At 44.5% G+C, this 19835-nt stretch overlaps 1 protein-coding gene across 1 annotated transcript in view; it reads left to right on the top strand.

Moving 5' to 3' along the window:
• Positions 1–19835, top strand: part of KLHL29 (kelch like family member 29) — a 1453205-nt gene that overhangs the window by 242570 nt on the left and 1190800 nt on the right. The window contains exon 2 of the mRNA XM_069605880.1: positions 17461–17549. The gene's annotated coding sequence lies outside the window, so the exon portion shown is untranslated. The remainder of the gene's footprint in view (positions 1–17460; positions 17550–19835) is intronic.

Below are 19835 nucleotides of genomic sequence, written 5' to 3'. Positions count from 1 at the left end.
ATGCTAGAATGTTGTTGGAGGTGGAAAGTATTCAGGGATGTCAGCAATGTTGTGCATGCTGATTCCTTTGCCCACTAGAAAAGCTCTAAATTCAATTTAAGTTAGATCATTTACAAAGTGTGTTGTAAAGCACAATTATATGGCAGGTTCTAGGGTGCTGTCGTGATGATCTTTATCTTAGGGGTATTCCAGTGAGTGATCCAGTTATCTAAAGTAGTTTCTAGACCTTGGTTTTACTTTACATGTGATCAGGAGGTACTACAGACACGAAATTAAAACTGTACATGTTGTGTTTTAGACATTCTGTGATTTTTCATTTTGAAAGACAAACTGGTGTTTTCAACTTGTTGGCAGTAAGTGCATTATCAGGAAGGAAAAGCTGTGTGCCGTGGAGTAAGGTGGCCTGCCACTTGATAATCATTTTGCAAATATGAATATTGCAAAATACATTCTATTCTGTCTGCACACCGGCCTGGTTCTTGGCTTGGTTATTGCAAAATGGGTGAAGTAGTCCTGTGATACTATATGTTGAAAGGTAGAGATAGTTAACAATGTGTTATTGCCCCATAAATATATCCTACAATTGTCACTATAGTATCTGATTTCACATGCAAGAATGTCTATTGAAGCTGTGCTGCAAATTCTTGCAGAGTTCTAAACATCTCCAGCTTGTGGACCTGGCTGCTTCCTGTGGTGCCAACTCTCCTGGATCTCAAGGATCCCCTATCCCCTGCCCATCCCCATCCCCAACCCGTGGAGCTGGCTTGTTTACTTCTGTTCTTTGGTGCAAGGGGATCCAGCCAAGGTTTTAGTGGGACAGCTAATGCACCCAGGCAACACAATAAATGTGCCCCATTAACAAAAATTAGTGATACACATTCACAAATCTGCTATCCCCTCCTTTTTGCAACATACTATTTAGAAAGATGGTGGAAGGGTAGTGCTGCACACATTTGTGCTTCTTGCATTCACTGTTATCAGTGAACCTTCTAAAAATTCTTATACATAACAAATATGAAAACATTACAAACTTATAGTTAGTTTGCAGATCCAAATCTATGGTAAATCACTTTTTCATGTAAGCTAGACAGATTTGTGTTTAACAGGTTTTACTACTGTAATGAGCCAGGTGACAAATTACTTAGTACTCTCCATTAGCACCATGGAAGGGGGTGCTGGCCAATCAGGATGATCGGAACACGGGCTGTATTGTATGGTACAAACTCGCGTTCTGAGCAGCTCGGGTGCTGCTAGCCAGTGCCTCCTTCCCTTCCTCACTCCCCCTACCAAATCCACCCTCTTAGCACCCGTATTGTTTCCAACGCGGCTGCTAAGAGTGTGTAGTTTGAAATAAAAACCAAAGTAACTTACCTTGCTGCATGGCCTGGCGCTGCACCATGCTTTCCCAAGTCTGTTTCATTGGCAATGATGTCATGGTCACCAACATTGAAAATGGATTTGGGAAGCAACGGTATAGCATCGGGCCACGCAGCAAGGTACGTTTCCTTTTTTTATTTTTTATTAAAGCATTAGCACCTGCGTAGAAAACTACACAGGTGCTAATGTCGATATACACCTAGGCGGCAGGATGACCCTGTTATTAACAGCACCGCTGCCTGCGTTAAGGGACCCTCACTTTGCTCTGGCCCTTAACTTGGGTGGTGCCCATTACCGACAGGGTCGACCTGCCACCTCAGTGTAAATAGGCCCAATATATGACATGTCTAAGAATATGATATATGGATCAGAGTAGCACCTCCACCTATTCATCTAATAAGGCTTTTCTTTTAAATTGAGTGCACCAGTTGAATCACCTCTAGTGACTAGCAGTTTTGGAAGGTAAAGCACAATGAGATCAAGTAAGCAGCCTATCATCACACATTTAGTGAAAGCAGTGGTATTATGAATCATTTTATTTTTAAAACATAGAAGAAATTATCACTCTCAACTTGGAGAATTGCAATTGAGCATCTATAAATATACAAACTGGCCTTCAAAATGAGTCCTCAAATTGGCGTCAGAAAGGAGAGGGGGTCTAGGCATGTTGGAATGCATCTTTGCCTCTCTGCAACACCTGTTCAAAAGCAAGAATTGGCAACCAATAGTGTTGGCACATGCAGTGTATTGCATTTAAATTTAGCATGGGGGAAGGAATGATGATTGACAGCAGAGGGAGGAAGAAATGACAGAATAGGAGGGAATGAAGGGCAGCACTCAGGTGCTGAGCAAATCACTGCGGGAGGAGGAGGGATAAGGAATAAATGCCAGAAAAAGGAAGAAATAAAAAATCCAATGGATGAAAGCCAGCCCAACAACAGAACACAGGAGCATTGTCCAACATTTGAAGGAAGTAATAACAGCGCAAAGGGAGGGGGGAATGACAGCGTAAGGGGGGAATAACAGCACAAAAAGGGGTGAAGGAATGACCGTGCAAAGGGGTAAAGGAATGACAGCACAAATGGGGGAAGGAATGGCTGCACAAAGGGGAAATGAGTGACAGCACAAAGGGGGAAGAAATGACAATGTAAAGGGGAAATAAATTAAAAATCTGTGAAGCAAATTGGCTGTTGTCCTATATTGTAGTGTTGATCGCAAGGTTTCTTTGTTTGTTTGTTTCTTTATTTGTTGCGCACGCCAGACCCGGAGGTATCAGGGCGCGGAGACAAGGATATTTTAGGCTTCCATAGTTACATAGTATGACACAAGGAATTTACAGCAATACATTTTACGTGCTTATTACATAAAGCGCATACAGGTTATTGTACATAGAACATAGCATGTATGGCAAGGTACACCGATAATAAAAATGGCAATGTTGGCAATTTTCAAGAGAGAACAAATAACATAAAATACAGTAATATCTACAGATGAAAGTCGTGAAGGTCTTTTAGTCTAGGGGGGAAGTCAGGAGGGGCTAATAAGAAGGCCTTCTCTCGCTGGTCTGAGTTTTAGAGATTATTCCATTTAAACCAATTGATAATGTTGCACCTGAAATGTCGGTATGTTTGGTTTTTTCCTCAGGCACGGAGGCAAAGAGTTCCATAGTTGGGCGGCTTTGAGAGGGAAGCTATTACCGCCAATGGTCACTCGTTTGAATGGAGGAACTGTCAGACAGTTAGTGTAGATTGTTCTGCTAGGTCGGAGAGTCAGTCTTTTTATGAACCTCTTAGTGAGGTAGAGAGGTGCTACATTATTGAGGGATTTGAATGTTAGGGAGGCAGTTTTGAGTTTGATTTTATCAAGAGTAGATAACCAGTTATTATTTCTCCTCTGTGTGGAGATGTGATTTTTTATGGACATTCCTAACGCCACTCTCAAGGCGTTGTTTTGAAGTATTTGAATTTTATTGGTGATATATTTGTTAGCTCCTATGTAGAGAGCGTTACAGTAGTCCAACTTGGATAACACAAGTGCTCTTGCCAGTGTAGTATGACTGCTTGTTGAGAGGAAGGGTTTAGCTGATCTAATCAGTTTACACGTGTAAGCTGTGGCGCATGCCATTGCATTCACTTGTTTTGTCAGGGTAAAACCAGAGTCAAGGTAAAAACCTATTGTTTTTACCTCCTTCATTACCTTAATCGTGTTGCCGTCTATGTTGAAAGATGTATGTTTATGGCCAAGTTTGTTGATGTTGGGTGTAGTCCCAAGGATGATGAGCTCCGTTTTATCATCATTTAGGCATAGGCCATGTAGTGCCATCCATGCCTGGATGATGAGTTATATCTTATTCACCAAGGCTAAATCATGGTTGTAATCCCCTGTAAGTGGGAAGAGAGTCTGAGTGTAATCTGCATAGTAAGTGTAGGTGACACCAAGACAATCCAGATCATCAAAGAGGGGCTTGGTAAATATATTATACAGAGTAAGGGAGACGCAGGAACCCTGGGGAACACCACATGAAATGGGAATGGGATCAGCTGCTTCTGAGTTGGAAAAGACTCTCATCATTCTCTCACTCAAGAAAGATTGAATCCACCCTATGGCGTGTTGTGAGAAGTGTGCATCTGATTCTAAATGGTTGCAGAGAACAATGTGGTCCACCAAGTCGAATGCTGCTGAGAGATCTTGGCGGAGTAATGGGGCTCATTTACCCTGATCTCTCAGCTCGTCAACTTGGGCCTTGAGGTCAATGAGTGCTGTTTCAGTTCAATGCTGAGGTCTGAATCCTGATTGCCGGGTGCCTAAAAGTTTGTTCTGGTCCAAAAAGCTCTGACTCTGTAAGTAAGCCACCCTGTCTAATATCTTAAGGAGGAATGGCACTGTTGTAATTGGTCGATAATTATATAGGTATAGCAGGGTCAAAGGTTTGTTTCTTCAGAAGAGGGAGGACCCAGGATTCCTTAAGATTGCTTGGGATAGTACCTGAGGTAAATGACGCATTAATAAGCTTAGAGATAAAGGGTGAGAGATCTCTTGCAGTGGCTTTTATAATTTTGGCGGGACATTGGTCTCCTCAGCAATTGGAGGGCTTGAGAGAGTATTATTTTTTCAACTTCTATTCTTGTAGTTTTGGTGAAGCTGAAGCGGAGGTCAGATTTAGGTAAGATCAATACATTTCTAGGTTGGGTAATAGATGTTGGTACATTTAGTTTTTTTTTTGGCGATTTTTACTTGAAGAGTGGCATTTTTGTCAGTGAGTGCTTTCTGAATGCCAGCGCACCATGTCTTGTCTTTGACACAGTTATCAGGTACAGGGATGGGGTATTCCTATTCCTTTAGTATAGCGAAGAGTTCCTGGGTACCTGATTTAGCCTGTAGTATCCTGTTGTCAAAGCTTTCTTTTTAAGATCGTTGTATTTCGTTTTTGTATTTAGTGGAGATGTTAATAAGGTTTGCTTTATTCACCTCATATGGTGTTGACCTCCAAATGGATTTGTTTTGTCATTTTTCATTTCTCAGGGACTTAAGGTATGGTGTAAACCAGGCATTTAAATGTGCTCTTGGCTTACTACTCCTCATTTTTAAGGGGGCAATAGTATCAAGGGCTTCTAGTAAAACTTTATTGAATTCATTCACTAAAGTGGATGGATCAAGTGAGTCTGGAAGTGAGTTTAGCATAGGGAGTATAAGTGGTAAGAGTCTGTCTGAGGTTATGTTCTTCTTATTTCTAGTTGGCATAGCGGGTGCTATAGGGCTGTTTGAGGCATAGTTGATCTTAGAGTCTTTGGTGAAGGCTATAAGCGAATGGTCTGTCCAAGCCTGAGGGCTAATAGTGGTGATGTCAATATTACAGTTGTAGTCAGCCACCCAATCAAGGTGATTTATTATGAAGATGTTTGTATGTTGTCAGTGGTACAGCACCTCTCAAATGATATACGTTGTGAGGACATCTGTTGGTTGTATATATAATTGCAGCATTTGGTCGTAGTTGTCCTATATTGTGGTGTTGATCTCAATGTAATTTATTTCAAGGACATCTGTATCTGTATCATCAATAATACAAAGTGCATACAAAAGAGCAAAGACATTCGAAATAGCGAGCTAATGTGATTCCTATTCTAAATAGATGAGGACTAGCTGGTTTGTAAAAAAACAAAATTAATTTAGCTTGGTCTATTTTCAATATCAGATCACAAAAAAATCGAATTACTTGATATAATACCTAAAGGTTATGCATAGGCCTTTGCTATTAGCATAGGCCTTTGCTCGACACGTTTCTGTTTGTTAGTCCAATAGATCGTGGACATTCCTCAGGAGCTGATTGGTAACATTGCTCTTTGTAGTAGGGACCTTAAATTTGGTGCCCTACAGAGGCTCAAAAACTATTAGCAGAGCTACTGTCTCTTGCAACACTCTGGGTTTTCCACACTGACAACATACAAATGTCCCTGTAAGAAATTACATTCACAGCTGACAGTACAGTAAAGTAATAGAGGGTCACACAAGTCTGCACATAGTAGTCTAAAACGTCATTCCTACACCAAATGCCGAAAATGCAATCACCCATTAAACACTTCATAGACGATTAAGTAAGACCCAGTCTGTTTTCCATCCTCACAGTGTGTGCCTCTCTTTAGCCACATATTCAATATACCAGGATGAAATGTATACTGAGACTTCACCTTAATGTCACCCTCCCTCCCGAACTTGGTTAGTAATTTTCACTAGAACCCTAAAGCGGACTCTGAGTGCTCCTGAACAAACGCTTTTAAATTACCTGTGGACAAGAGAGCTAATTTCTGTGTTTCTACCGGTCACTCTTGGCTCTGTTAGACGAACAAATTACTATTGACCCGGTGCTGCCGTGCGACCGAGGCACTGCCTGTGACTGCACTCTGCTATAAGTGGAATCCGGACATCAGCATTGTGATTGCTGGTATCACTGCACTGGCCCCAACTTTGAAGGTAAATCTGCATCACTCATGAATGGTGAATATACTGTCAACCTCTCACTGGTTAATATGGCGGAAACAGATTGAAATGTAACACATTGCATTTTGGCCGGTTCAAGCTGCAAGCATTACCAGTTTCTATGCCAGTGAAATATCCTGCTTCACAAAAACCCCTCTTCTCTTTTCCTTTCTTGTCGCAATGCTTGGCTGTATAGGTGGCACTAAAACCACTAATTCTGTCAAAACCAATCACCAGATTAGATTGACTGAAAGCCTGGGATTTCTCATCTGAGGTTACTGTAACGCTCACCTGATTCCCGCAGAGGCACCGGTCTTGACTGGGCGAATACCGTATCTTCAAAGGTGATGTGTAACACACGATTGGCTCTTTGGGCTGGACCTCTGTGCACTGTATGTCTGACTCGAAGAGTAAGATGTCTGCAGATAGAAAATATGGGATTAATGAACTGGGGTTATTGGTTGTCTCTCTCTTCTTCCCCTTCTCTTCTCCTGTAGAACCCCAAAGGTTAACGCTCTCACCTTAGGTAAGTGAACGCCGAGCTCTCCATCTGCCTCGGGGCAGGGTGCCGTAACCAGTTTCTTCACTGGATAAGGGTGCAGGCCTCTTGACCTCAGAGGACTGCTGTCCGTCGTTTACTGCACGAACGGTAAGTTCCGAGTATTTCAAATGTCTTTTAAGTCTTTTGTAATGATGTCTCTTGTTTTGCAGGGTTCCGGCGATGGCGGATGACGGGCTGAAGTGAGTTGAGGATGGAACCCGTGTGAGGAATAGAAGCGCCTGGAAGCACGTAAGTAAGCGCTTGTTGCCTGCTTCACGATGCGCACTAACTGTCCTTTTATCTTGCAGGTACAAGTTCGGAGCTGCTGAAGGGTGCCGGAATACCCACTGGGTTCGGCGTGGGAAGGAGTAATGGCACGTGAGTAATAAAGTTACCCAATGTCTTTAAACGCACCTTCTTTTGTCTTCAGATGCGGGATGCAGCGCCGAAGGCCTCCGGAGCATGCGAAGAGTTGGTAAGCTTTTGTCTTTCAGATGCCGGAATGCAGTGCGAAGACCTCCGGAGCACGCGAAGAGTAGGTAAGCCTTTGTCTTTCAGATGCCGGAATGCAGCGCGAGGCGTTGGTGACAGCCGGTGGACCAGGTAAGAGAAGCGCTGTCACTGAAGATCGTAATGCTAACCTGTTCTTTCTTGTCTTTATAGGTGTTGCTGAAGACTGGATTCAGGATGGTAAGCCTTTTTCCCTTAGGCCCAGGATCAGATGCAGAAGACACGATGAGCGTTCTGCTGCAGAGGATGCAGAATAACGCAAAGCAAGATTCATCCATCGGGTGTGGTTTAAATAGCCTCCTGTGGTGCTTAGTTGTCTCCTTCCACAGCCACGCCTAGGTAAGAAAAGAGTTCCTGCTTTCCAGAAGAGTTCCAGTATTCTGAACCTAGGGAGTGGCTCCTGCCCCACCCAACAGGAAAAGTAGTCCCAAACAGAAGAGGATTAGAGGCTCAACTGGCAGGTAAGTAAGCAGCATGGTCTGCTGCAGGTAAGTCCACCCAAGCATTATGAGCCCGGCGCTTCCAGCGCTGGGACTGGGCATATTTATGAGCCTGGTGCCACTGGCGCCAGGACAGGGTCCAAAAGGTCCCAATTGGGACTGGTTGGCACTCGGAACCTGGGTTATGGGTCTGCTTCCAAGGGAGTTGGGTAAGTCCTGACCTTTTGGAAGCAGAGATCATGACAGTTACATTCTGTTTGGAAGAAAACAAAGGGCGCCTGTATATCACTGCACTATGCAGCAGACAGTAGAACTGTGTGAGAGAGACACAGATACATATTACGTTTTCAGTTTAATTTTCTACTGTGTGTAGTGTACAGTGTGGCCACCTCTTTACTCTCAAGCACTTCCTAGCTTTAGCTTAACAATGTCCTTGCTAGGTCATAACAGTTGTGGCAGAGTGACAAAAACTCTTGCAAAAAAAGTCTACCCGCAGCCCCCTACTTGCCAATTGTCGGGCAATTTCGGTGCTAATTTGCATACTTAAAGTCAGTAACCCTCCAAGGTCCCACTGATCATTACTTTAATATTTTGAAATGGGCCTGAAGCGCCATATCACTCATTTTTGAAGCTTGAAGTTGTGCCCTGTCTTCACTGGTTCTTGACCACATTCCTGCTCGACTGTACATGGTACGACTATGTACAGTATTTAAAAATGCAAATAAATAAATGTGTTGATGTGTAGCTACAAAATAATATTAGAGTACACAAATCTCATTTTAAAACCAACCCACCAACGGCATAAATCCTTACACAAAACCTTATAGAAGCAGTTTAAGGAAGCACACTATGATTGTATCTTCATTTTCGGCATCCTGATGGAAGTCTAAAGGCCCGATTCATGGTGCATTTGGCCGGTTCGAAGTGTATTTGCACTGCTGAAAAGTGACTTTGCACTGTACCTTCAGACACAATGATAGACTCTGTCCAATAAGGGGACTTGTCTCTTGTTCGTGTTTACCAAATTCAAATTTCCACATGATGCAACACCTTGTTTTTGCATGTTGAAGTTGCAGACCTCGTGGATCTAAAACTCGGCATTTTAAAATGGGAGTTTTACTCTGGGACTGTTCGCCTGGTTTGCAGGAAGCCACTTTAGTTGACCGGTCACTGAAGCTCTGCATGGTATTTCACTTGAAAACGTGCCCATCTCCGTTCGCCTGTTTGTGTTGGCCTGTAGAGTCAGCATGTGGTGAGTGTTAGTGTGTTGAAATATTAGGTTGTAAGTGGGTTATTTAGATGTAGGCCACGCAATAGGGCACACTATATGTGGTGCAGGGGGTGCGATTTAGCGGCATAGTCCCGCTGTCTACAGCCTGACCTTGTACGTCCTGACCTAATTTGTAATCCAAATTAACATATTAAATTATGCTAAAATGAGAATGTATGCAAAATATTTTAGACAAATCCTAATGTGACCTTGATGTAATGAGGCACCCTCTCCACGCCTCATAAGTATACATCCTGGATGCATGCTCTAGCAGGAAGATGACGGAGAATGCCTCAAGAAGCACTCTGCATTTGCTGGCTTGGTGCGCAATCCCTCATGCCTATCCGTGTCTTTAAGCCGGATCCGAGCCCAGGAGTGAGGATCACACCTAAACCGAGCGGCAGGCGGGGCACCCCAAATTATGCTCAGGGTGTATTACATGTTTGCAAAGTACAGATGGACATCAATCTGTTACCTTTTTGTAATGTATTCGTAAAAGGCGTGGCTAACACAGAAATGGTGTCTGTACATTTGCTCCCCATGCTGCCAATCAAAAGCAAATGGGCGTGGAGCTGAAGCATGCACAGCAGAAACGCTGACATTTGTTCGGGTTTTTCAGAAGACTTCTGTAACGTTGTTAAATCCTATCCAACACGTTTGCTCAGATACAATCATTTTTTGTACGTGTTTCTGTTTTTATAATTTTAGCCTAATGTTAAATGTTTATATGAATGAAAGTATGTGTTTAATCAATCTGACATGGTACATCACTGCGTAAATAATATGTTGCAGTTTTATACTACATAAACGGTGGCCATTGACAATCTAAGTGTGTAAAAGCAGGGTAGCTTTCTGTGGAAGCCTTTTGGTTGACCTGGTTAAATCCAACATAAATGGAATGGAAGCCATTTCATAAAATGGTGCCAAAGGAACTTGGGTTGATGGGCAAGAACTGAGCTCCTTTTGAGTGCTTTTTTAAACAAGTACACCTGTGCGCGTTGAGGGGTGATCAGTGACCATGTGTTTGTATTGTTGGAGCCCAGATGCCTGTGTATTCACGAGTTTGCAAACAAAGAAGGCATGGCAATCCTGCAATTTACAGTAAAGGTGTGCAGGTTGCCAGCTCCATGTGTGCCCAACATGTCTTGATAAGCAACCTGTAGCCCGTTTGTACTGAAGATAAGACTGGAACTTTGTTTAATATGTGTGTCCCGTTATAGGCATACAAGAGCTGGGGCAATTATTGCATTATAGCAATTCGGGAAAAGACTCATTCCGATTTAAATACCAATAAAGTTAACTTAAATAATTATGAAGGCACACATATGTTTTTAAAAATATTATTACCATAAAACCGGGAGCCTTCTCTGTAATATAGCCTTTTTGGATGGCCCTTATATGTATGAAAGTAATGGTTCCATGTGATAATGTCGCCTGGAAAAGGTCACCAGGGAGGCAACTTTTTTTTTTTCCTGACCCATAAAATACTTACATCAAATATTCTAGCAGGGGTATCATTTTATATTATAAACTCCCATCCTAGTATATTCGGGGAAAGTGTTTGATTTTAATCAGGGTGCCTTTTTAAGGAACTATCGCCCCCTGGCTGCCATTTCCCAGGCATCTTTATCACTGGATAGCAGACAAATCATATGCAATTTCCAGGTGTCTGAAGTGTCCTAATATTACTCTCACAATTACATCTGTTTCCAGCTCAACTGGGACTCTCCACCTTTGTTATTGGGAGTGGCGAGCAGAGGGGATTGGGCTCCAACCTTCCTCCTGGGATACTAGATACTCTGCCTCTAGGTTTGTCTCCGATGGCTTGCATTGCCGAGAAGGAAAAGGAGTCAGCTTATTTGCTGGGTAGCATCAGGGTCGGGCATAAGCATAAGAAGGGCACTCTGAGTCTGAAAGTCTGGCGTCATCGGCAGCCTGTCGAATAAGTTATCCGAGATTGCTTCAGAAGATGTTTTGCCCTAAGAAGGGGAGCTTGATGAACCTAGAATTTTGGGATGCCTTCCCCTTCCAGTATAATAACCGAAAACAGACTCCATTTTAAGACAGGCACCTTAAATCAAGTGCCCAAGCATTATCTTGAAAAAGATCAAAGCTGATATCTGATGTCTGAGAGTGGCACAATAATCTCAAATATGTGCCAAAAGCAAACCTTACACCAATACTATTAACAGTTTCTGAACATCTCTTGAGAAGATATTGAGCTGTGCAGGAGGCATATGTTTGGGCCCTTCATACACAGTGTGGGGTTGCTGCAAGCAATCTATTGGGGGTTGTCTCCGCCATCTTATCTGCCATGTTTCCTGGTGCTGCATTGTCTGATGCTGCACCTTCAGCGCTGGAGGGAACACATTCCCTTAACCAAGGATGTGGGTTAGGCCAATACTTGCATAATGAGGCCTTTTCTGGATCCTTCTAATGTCACTCATAAAAGGAAGTAGAAGCAAGCCTGACTGAGTAGTAGGGATATATCTGCTGAAGACCTTCTCAGCCTGCAGGGAAGTAGCAGGAAGTTCACTGTCCACTGCTCCATCCCCTGCGTCCTGCCTTAAGTAATTTCTATAGATTCGCAGTCAATTTCTTAGGATTCTTCCTCTCTATGTTCCTCCAATCCGAAAGGGAGTCATATTGAGGAAACTGATCCTGTGGGGGTGGCTTCCCCATTGGAACAACTTGTCTAATTAAGTGTTAACTGTTTCTTGCACCAAATGTTCGTATTATATTACCAATGAGCAGATACTAGCAGAACGAGGAACTGTACGTGTACACAGGAGAAGGAAGCGATGGCCACAGTGATGGCCCAACTGTAGGTGCAGCACGCCCGCAGTGATTGATCCTTGAAGACTTCTGGGAGGCGAGGATGCTCTGTGAGGAGAATGTCTTTTGTAATGGCTACCTCAATCCCTGGATATTGATCTGGATCTCTGAAGCAACGCCTTTCTACAACGTCAACCTCTGTCTAGAATGCCTTCTGTCCCGCTGCGCTGTGCTGTCGTAGTCAGAGACAATGATGTGTGTGTACCACACTTTGAAGAGGACATAGCAACAGCTTCCTACATAATGATAGGACCTGCATCCCCCTAATGTGGAGTTTGATTTTTGGATGTATGGTCTGGTGGTCACAATTGGATGGTGCTCCATCCCCTGCTGTTGTAATAGACATCAAAGGAGGACTCCCAGTAGCTCTCATCTGACCTAGTTTTTCCCTGCCTGGGATTTTTCAATGCGGAGGAATTCACTTCATCCGAGGTAAGGCCGCAGTATGGTCAGAGTGTTTGTATGCTCACTTTCTCAACTGCCATCTGTAAAGAGAGCAGGGGATAGAATGGTGTGGCTGGCATGACCCATGGGGTTCAGTGCTGTAGTGACAACTTCTGTACCCAGAGTCAGGTGACCGATGCATCTGGCTTCACTCAGTAGCTGTCCTTCTATATAGGCTACTTCATTGAAAACATGAAAAATAAGGCAAGTTAATACGTACATGGAAGTGGGATCTGCCGTTCTGCTGTACAAATTTCGCAGAGGACTGGGACAAAACAGGTGGTTATAAGGGGTGTGTGCCCCACTATACCTCACGGTGCACATTGCAACAGAAACAATAGAGCCGAACTTGGATTCCTGAATACCCCTGCGGGACACTCAGAAATGTGCTTTCCAGGTTAACCTACAAATCACCACAACAATGGAAATTAAGACTATATATTCTGTGATGGGCGCCGTACCAATTGGTGCACCTATTAGGTGTGACTAGAGCAAGCTTTGCTCACAGACAGACCACATGAAGAGGGCTTTTTTGTTTGTTGTTCAGCTGCCTAGCAATGCATAATACATGCATCCTTGTGAAAACACTGATACAGCAATGGCCATTTTGATGGAGGAAGTGTAGCGGACTATGATGGGGACAGATTTGTTGAATGTTGCTTTAAAAATCTTATTTTGTTTTCATGGTGCTTGGTACATTAAGTGCCAGTATATTCTGCAACTCTATGCAAAAAGTACTCGTCCTTGGCACTTACGGGAGTGTTTTTCAATGTCTTTCTGCTTGGGGAGACTTTGTTGAATTATGCTTTTAAGTGCATGTTGTGTTTCCTTGCTTCTTGTACCTTCGTGTATCTTGTGCAACATTATTGTGTGGTCAATTAATTAGATCTCATTCCATAACATTAAATTAAAGCAGTCATTTTCGTGGGTGCCATCTTGGAATGCAACCTCACACCTTATACCTGTTATCCCCAGCAGCTGCCTCAAGCAGAGAAGGTTCATCTTTCCTGCAAGGATGAAAGGGAGCTCTAAGACTCCAGTTCATCACCTAGTTAACATATGTCCCCACAACCGACAACTATGGCCCGGAGATAGAGTGTGCGCTTACACTCCCTCTTCTAAAACACAAGCAGACATTTTTTTTTACAAAGAACTACAAATACTATGCAATGTCATCTTGTTAGTGCAGTAGCCATGGAAAGAAATATCATTCTATCACGTTCTTGATTGTATTAACAAACTGCATAATACGGATGTGGCCTATGCTCAGGATGGACTGGGAACCAAACGTGGTCCTGGAATAGTTTTTCAAAGTGGCCCCATATTGCTCCATGTGACTGAATGTCTTTAAATGGGTCCTTCACAGCACACTTGTCCCTGTATGTATAGGGATTGAAAAAGTAGTCGAACATAACAAAAAACAGCCACACAACATTTCTTAACATTGAAGAATAACATACTGGAACCTTAATAACAAATGATTTGCTTCAAAGAATGTACGAATGGGGAGAAGATGAGAGGGAAGGAGGGGAGGGGTGGGCGAGACTGGGTGAGAGTAGGAGCAGCAGCCAACCGGGATGCCCAGGCGGAAGAGGCCCATGGCACAGCGGCCCACTGGGAGGTTTCCCGAGTTCCCTATAGGCCAGGTGCCCTCGCGGGTTTGAGTTTTGAAAGCTGTGTGGGTGTGCACATGTCCTGCTGAGCGTTCTGCTTTCCCAGTCCTTTGAAAGCCTACCTTTACACTGAGAGGGATAACTGGAGGTAACGTTTAATTGATGAAAATATTAAATAGAAAAATAATTGCATAAATGGTCAACCCCCTAAGGCATTCAAGTGGATGCATGGAACTTTGAACAAGTCTCGCTCTGTAACCATGATCTGATTGCATGGGCGAGCAAAAAATGAAACTAAATAAATACACAGCAAATGTTGAATGTATGTCAGCGTTCTGATGTATTCCTCACACCCCGACCCAAGTGTGAAGGTTTTGTAAATGAAGCTGTGAGCCATAGATGAAACTGAATCATCTATGCAGCACACACTGTCAACGGAATGTTCGCTTGACCCTGGGTGTTGTGCATCTCAGTAATACTCCTCAACCTTTGGAGTGATGACGAGTAAATCGCGCATTACATCTATTGATATGACTTGCACGTTACAGGCAGCTTTCTGATGTATCCCTCACCCCCGCCCCTAAGTGTGAAGGTTTTCTCAATAAAGCAGGGTACGCTTTAGCTAAAAGGTTTGCACGCTTGGTGAGATATCACATTTTGATGTGGTGCTTTCTGCAGCCGTAAACACGTGTTACTGTTTCTCAATGTAATGGTGTGGGAACTATCCACCACAGAAGGATGATGGCAGAATGATGAAAGGCTGAGTTGGCCTGAGGCATAATTCCTCAACAAATGTTCAGCTTACTGAGCCAACTGACCAGTTTCACTCCCAGCTCAACTACAAAATGAAGAGGCACACAGAAACCAAGAGGCCCTGCGGTACTTAGAAACCACCCCATGGTGGCTCAGTAACTGAAGGATATCCTTCGGTGGTAAAACACGTTTAAAAGGGGTGGACTCTGCTCTCTTTGCTGTGTATATATTATGGGGCAAGTGGTCACCCCTCCACACGGCAATGACAGCATGGGCAAGGGAAGGGGCCTTGGTAAGGGGGAGGGGCATTCCCTTCTTGCTTCATCAGGACCTCTAATGCTCGCATCCAGATCCCCAAAACAACTCTCCTTTCTGCTTGTTCAAGCTAATGGTTGCCAGGTACGTTCTTTTGTAATGAACCCCCTACAAAAAAAAAACAGACCTATTGGCATTGCAATGCTTGATAGTTTAGTACATATCCTGTGTGTTGTGCACTGGTGCACTTTTAGCACATTGCCTTGTGCATCGGAGGCATAGACAGGGTATGGCCTGAGAGGGCAAGGCCTGTCCAACATCTGTAAATGCCCACTCAGCAGCTCTGTGTGGCAATTTACAGATGTTGATGTCACTGCGATGGGCTCAACTACATTAGCTTCAGGCCCCCCTTCTTAGACAATCCTGGCTACGCTTCTGCTGTGCATCCCCCGCCTACCCACTTTACCACATACAAACACGTGTGGATGCAGGCAAATACGCACACATATAGAGCCGGCCTTAGGGGAGGGCAGACCAGGCGACTGCCCAGAGCACCACGCCTCCCCCAAGGTGCCATTAGCTCCCGCCACGCCAGTATGTTGGGAGAGTCCTTCAAGGGCTCCCCTGAGCTGGCACATTTAATAACAAATGGGTACCATTAGCCCCCCACCACGCCAACTCGGGGGAGTCTTTCAAGCGCTCCCCCGAGCTGGCGTAGTGGTAGAAGGCGCGGCAGATGCCCCTTTGTTATTAAATGCACCCGCGTCAGCGGAGAGCATTTAATAACAATAGGGTGCTGATGGGCCCTATTCACATCATTACCTCATGGTAAAAAAAGTGCCACATCCTGGCTAAGCCCCCCCCCCCGCCGCCCCCTCCTCACCACCCCCTGTTGACCAGGTGCGTACGGGGAGAGGGGGGTGCCATTTCACCCAGGGCACTGCTGCCTCTAAAACCGGCCCTGCCCACATGTATGGCTTTAGCAGTTTTAAACTGTGCCATAATCTCACCATAGTAATCTAATCTTAGAGTACCTAGTCTTGGCCGTAAATTGGCGTTCTGTGCTCTCACCAGGGGTATGCATGTCTTAATCTATGGAAGGTGCAAAATGATCAGCGGGGGGGGGCGGGGGAGTTGCGAGGATGGGAGCTAGGAGCAGGTGCCACAGATGATAGGGGGGATACAGCGGGGGTGGGTTTTTTGTGATAACGTGGGGGTATGGGAGACCTAGTGTTCCCTGGACCATAGTTCTAAAATGCACATTCCTAAATTGTTTGTGTAAACAATGGAACGTTTCGAGGCGGCTTATTTAATCGCGCATTTAATGACATGCCTGGACCACAGTGCATTGCTAGCTTGCTGCGGTGCTTTGCTCGCCTTGGATAGTGCTTTGTTGCTTAGGTTGCATACTGTAGATGACCCACACGTGTGTGTGGCGTGTGACAAGTAGAGGGAAATGTGGTAATTTAGTGAAGTGAGCAATTACTTTCTTACATCTCCTCTGGAAGCATTCTCCCCTCTTCTGCCCACCCAGCAACAATCCTGCAATTCCTCTGGCGCTTCGACGCTTCGATACCACCCCACCCTCCCCCCGCTGGGATGTGTACAGCCTTCAGCATGTTCTTTAGCGCTCAGCACATTTTTTGCAGCCGAGGTGTCGTCACGTTAGTCCGAATGAAATGAAAGCTCACATAACTGCACAATGCATAAGGCTCGTCTATTCTTCCACTGATTTGTCTGGAAAACCTATACAGTCAAACTCGCTGGTCAGTGTATGCTATACCAGCAAACTGGTTGCGTTTACCCAAGCCCCCGAGGATACGGCGAGCAGCGGGTCTCTGCCCACTGGCTGCATGCAAATATCCCCGGAGGTATGCAAAACACCATGTGGCCATGTTGAAACTCTTCCTAGCACAGCAGTGATTGCGATGTTTGATTGCATTGGTATGCCAGCCCTACCTGTGAACGTGAGCTTTTCACTGCCGAATTCTGAATCAACACAGACTGAAATCGGCGGGCTTTGTCTGCGGAAAATTATTTTAGTACCATATGCTGGCAGTCAAAATACCGTGGTCTGGGCACGACAGAAGGTAGCTTGACAATATGCAAGCTGTTCAATGTTTACAGGAACAGTACTTGATGTGGGAAAAACAATCTGCAGCACTCGAGTAGACGAAGGACTATAGCTGGAGACACTGTAATACCTCATGTGTTGAATGAAGTCGTGTAAACATGGCCGCCAGTGTCAACCCTGAGAAACCCTGAGGTCAAAATAAAACGTTATATACGTGCCAGACATTATAGAAAGCATTACTTTTTCTATACAATCACATTTGTTATCTGTAATATACTATGCTCTTGTAAAGCCATTTAAGTCACGACTCAAATTAAATGACTACTTCCATGACTTTGTTTCACAGTAAAACACGATTTCTCTTTTTCCTTCAGATGCGGCGTTCTGGAATGATGGAGTTGACTGCGTAATCAGCGTCACGCTTGGATTGTCTTATTGCTCTGGTTCTTTCGATGCGACCAACGTAAGTAGTGCCGGAAACAGGATGCAATATTCATTTTTCACCACCTGGCTAAATGCAGTGCCTCAGTGCCTGTGACCATTAAGAAACACATGTGTATGGCTGGTGCACTGCCTCTTTCATCACTGCTTGGTGTCTGCCAACCATTAACTTGACTCCTCTCTTGGGGGAGCACGTGATGGAACTGAATTTATTTTCAATAACGAGTTCTGCAGCGGTCTAAACCTTTGAAGTTCCTGCACGAAATGGTGCTCGACGTGCAGCCATGACCCAAGTGTTTCTTCTTTCATGCTTCCATCTTTGAAAGTGCCATCGCGAATTGTATGCAATTTCCAAGACTCCGCTTGGGATGCGGGGTTATCATGCACACCTGATTTACACAATTTCAAGGGCCGCGACCGCTGATCACGCGTAGGCATGCTGTAATTGACTTCCTTGAAGTAACATCGTTTCTCAAGAAGCTCCAGATGAAGAATTATCCCTCTCAGAAGTACTACAGACCGAACAGGGGAACAATCCAATAACCCGCAAGTTCTATGAACCTCCACTTGTGTTGGAGTGCAAATGTTCAAAATTACCAGTGTCACCTAATATTATGAAAGGGGACGTGTGTTCTCCAGTAGCAATGTACGCAGATGTCAGTGCCTTTCTTTGATCACATTGATATGAAGAGAAAATGCTGTTTCAGAAAGCCCCACTATTTTCTCTGATCTGATCTCTACAGTAGCTGGTCCTCCATTTGGCCTGAACTAAATATTACCAACGAAACTAAAGCACATTCCAAGACTATGGGGGTCATTACAACCCAGGCGCTAATTGCGCCAACTTTACCACCATGGTGTAAACTATGTTTACACCATGGTGGATGGCGGATTTACCGCCCCATTCCAAGGTGAGTGGGGCGGTAAATCCCCATTTCCCATTTTCCCTTCCCCATTTTTGCCCCATAGGGCATAATGGGAGTGGGGAAGGCGGTGGCGTAATTAGCATCATGGCAGGTTAGCGCCATGGATTTTAACGGCTGCTAAAAGCAGCCGTTAAAATCAGAATAGGCGTTAAGGGTTAACGACGGCGTTAACCCTTAACGCCTGGGTCGTAATGAGGCCCTATGACACTAAGGATCCTTGACCAAGGCACACCATTTAAACCGTGGAACATGTCTGTGTGTTATCAATGGTGCTTCTTTGTGTTCTTTTACGAGGCTTTATGTCCCCTTTTACCCACATGACTATGAAAGACATAATTGCAAAAGCTTCTGTCTCGCCCGTATTGGCGATCTGCAACAGGTTGGATGCAGACATGTAAATCTCAGAGTCCTTGTTCTGCACTTTAAAGCCAGGAAAGTGTCCAGAGATCCTGCTTACCATTCTTCGGGCAGCAAACAGGCCTTGTCCAAACAACATTTCTCCCCAAATAGTCTTCTGGGTTGGGTAAGTGGAGGGTCTTGCTTCATCCTTAAGTCTCTATCGACACCTCTAAGACAGAGGACTTTGTGTAGACTGTGAGCCAAATGATTTGAGGAGTAAATCTTCTCTTGTGTCTGTTTAGGATCACTTAAAAAAAATAGCAGTTTCGGAAGGATGAGCAGCTCTCATTCCATTTCTATCTGCCACCTTCAACAACATTGACCACACCCTATACACAGACAGGCTACACTCCCTAGGAGTCAAAGATGCTGCATTAACATGGATCTCCTGCTTCCTCTCGAACCACTTGCAAATTATGCTCCTCCCTCGTTTCTCCTCCCTCTCTTGCCCTTTTCCTAAAGGGGTCCGGCCTCTTCAATATCTACCTTAGCCTACTCCCTGCACTCATCCAATCTCATAACCCTATCTGTTACAACTTTGCAAATGACACCCAGATCATCCTCAAGATCCCAAAGTCACCATTCTCCCACCACCCTGACCTCCCCTCCTGCCTTTCTGAAATCTACCACTGGATGGCAGTCAACCACCTCCTCCTCAACCCTGGCAAAACAGAAATCCAGAAATGTGGCAAATGCGCTCTCCTTCCCCAATCTATCCCCTGGCCACACTCTCTAAGACCCACCCCTGCAGCATCCACTTCTGTAAAAATGCTTGGATGCACACTGGACCCAAATCTATTTATCTCCGACCACAACAACTCTGTGTCCAGAACCTGTCCTTTCCACCTATGCATCCTCAAGCAAAGCTTCCCATATCTGTGAAACCCACACCGAATCTCCACCATCCTTGCCATCATCGTCTCCCAGATAGACTATGCAAACTCCCTTTGCTTGGGCACTCTAGCATACCACTCAAGAAACTC

The sequence above is a fragment of the Ambystoma mexicanum genome, chromosome 4p, assembly GCF_040938575.1.
Source record: "Ambystoma mexicanum isolate Mex_15411 chromosome 4p, UKY_AmexF1_1, whole genome shotgun sequence".
Taxonomy (NCBI): domain Eukaryota; kingdom Metazoa; phylum Chordata; class Amphibia; order Caudata; family Ambystomatidae; genus Ambystoma; species Ambystoma mexicanum.
This window is presented reverse-complemented; position numbering and strand designations above follow the sequence as displayed.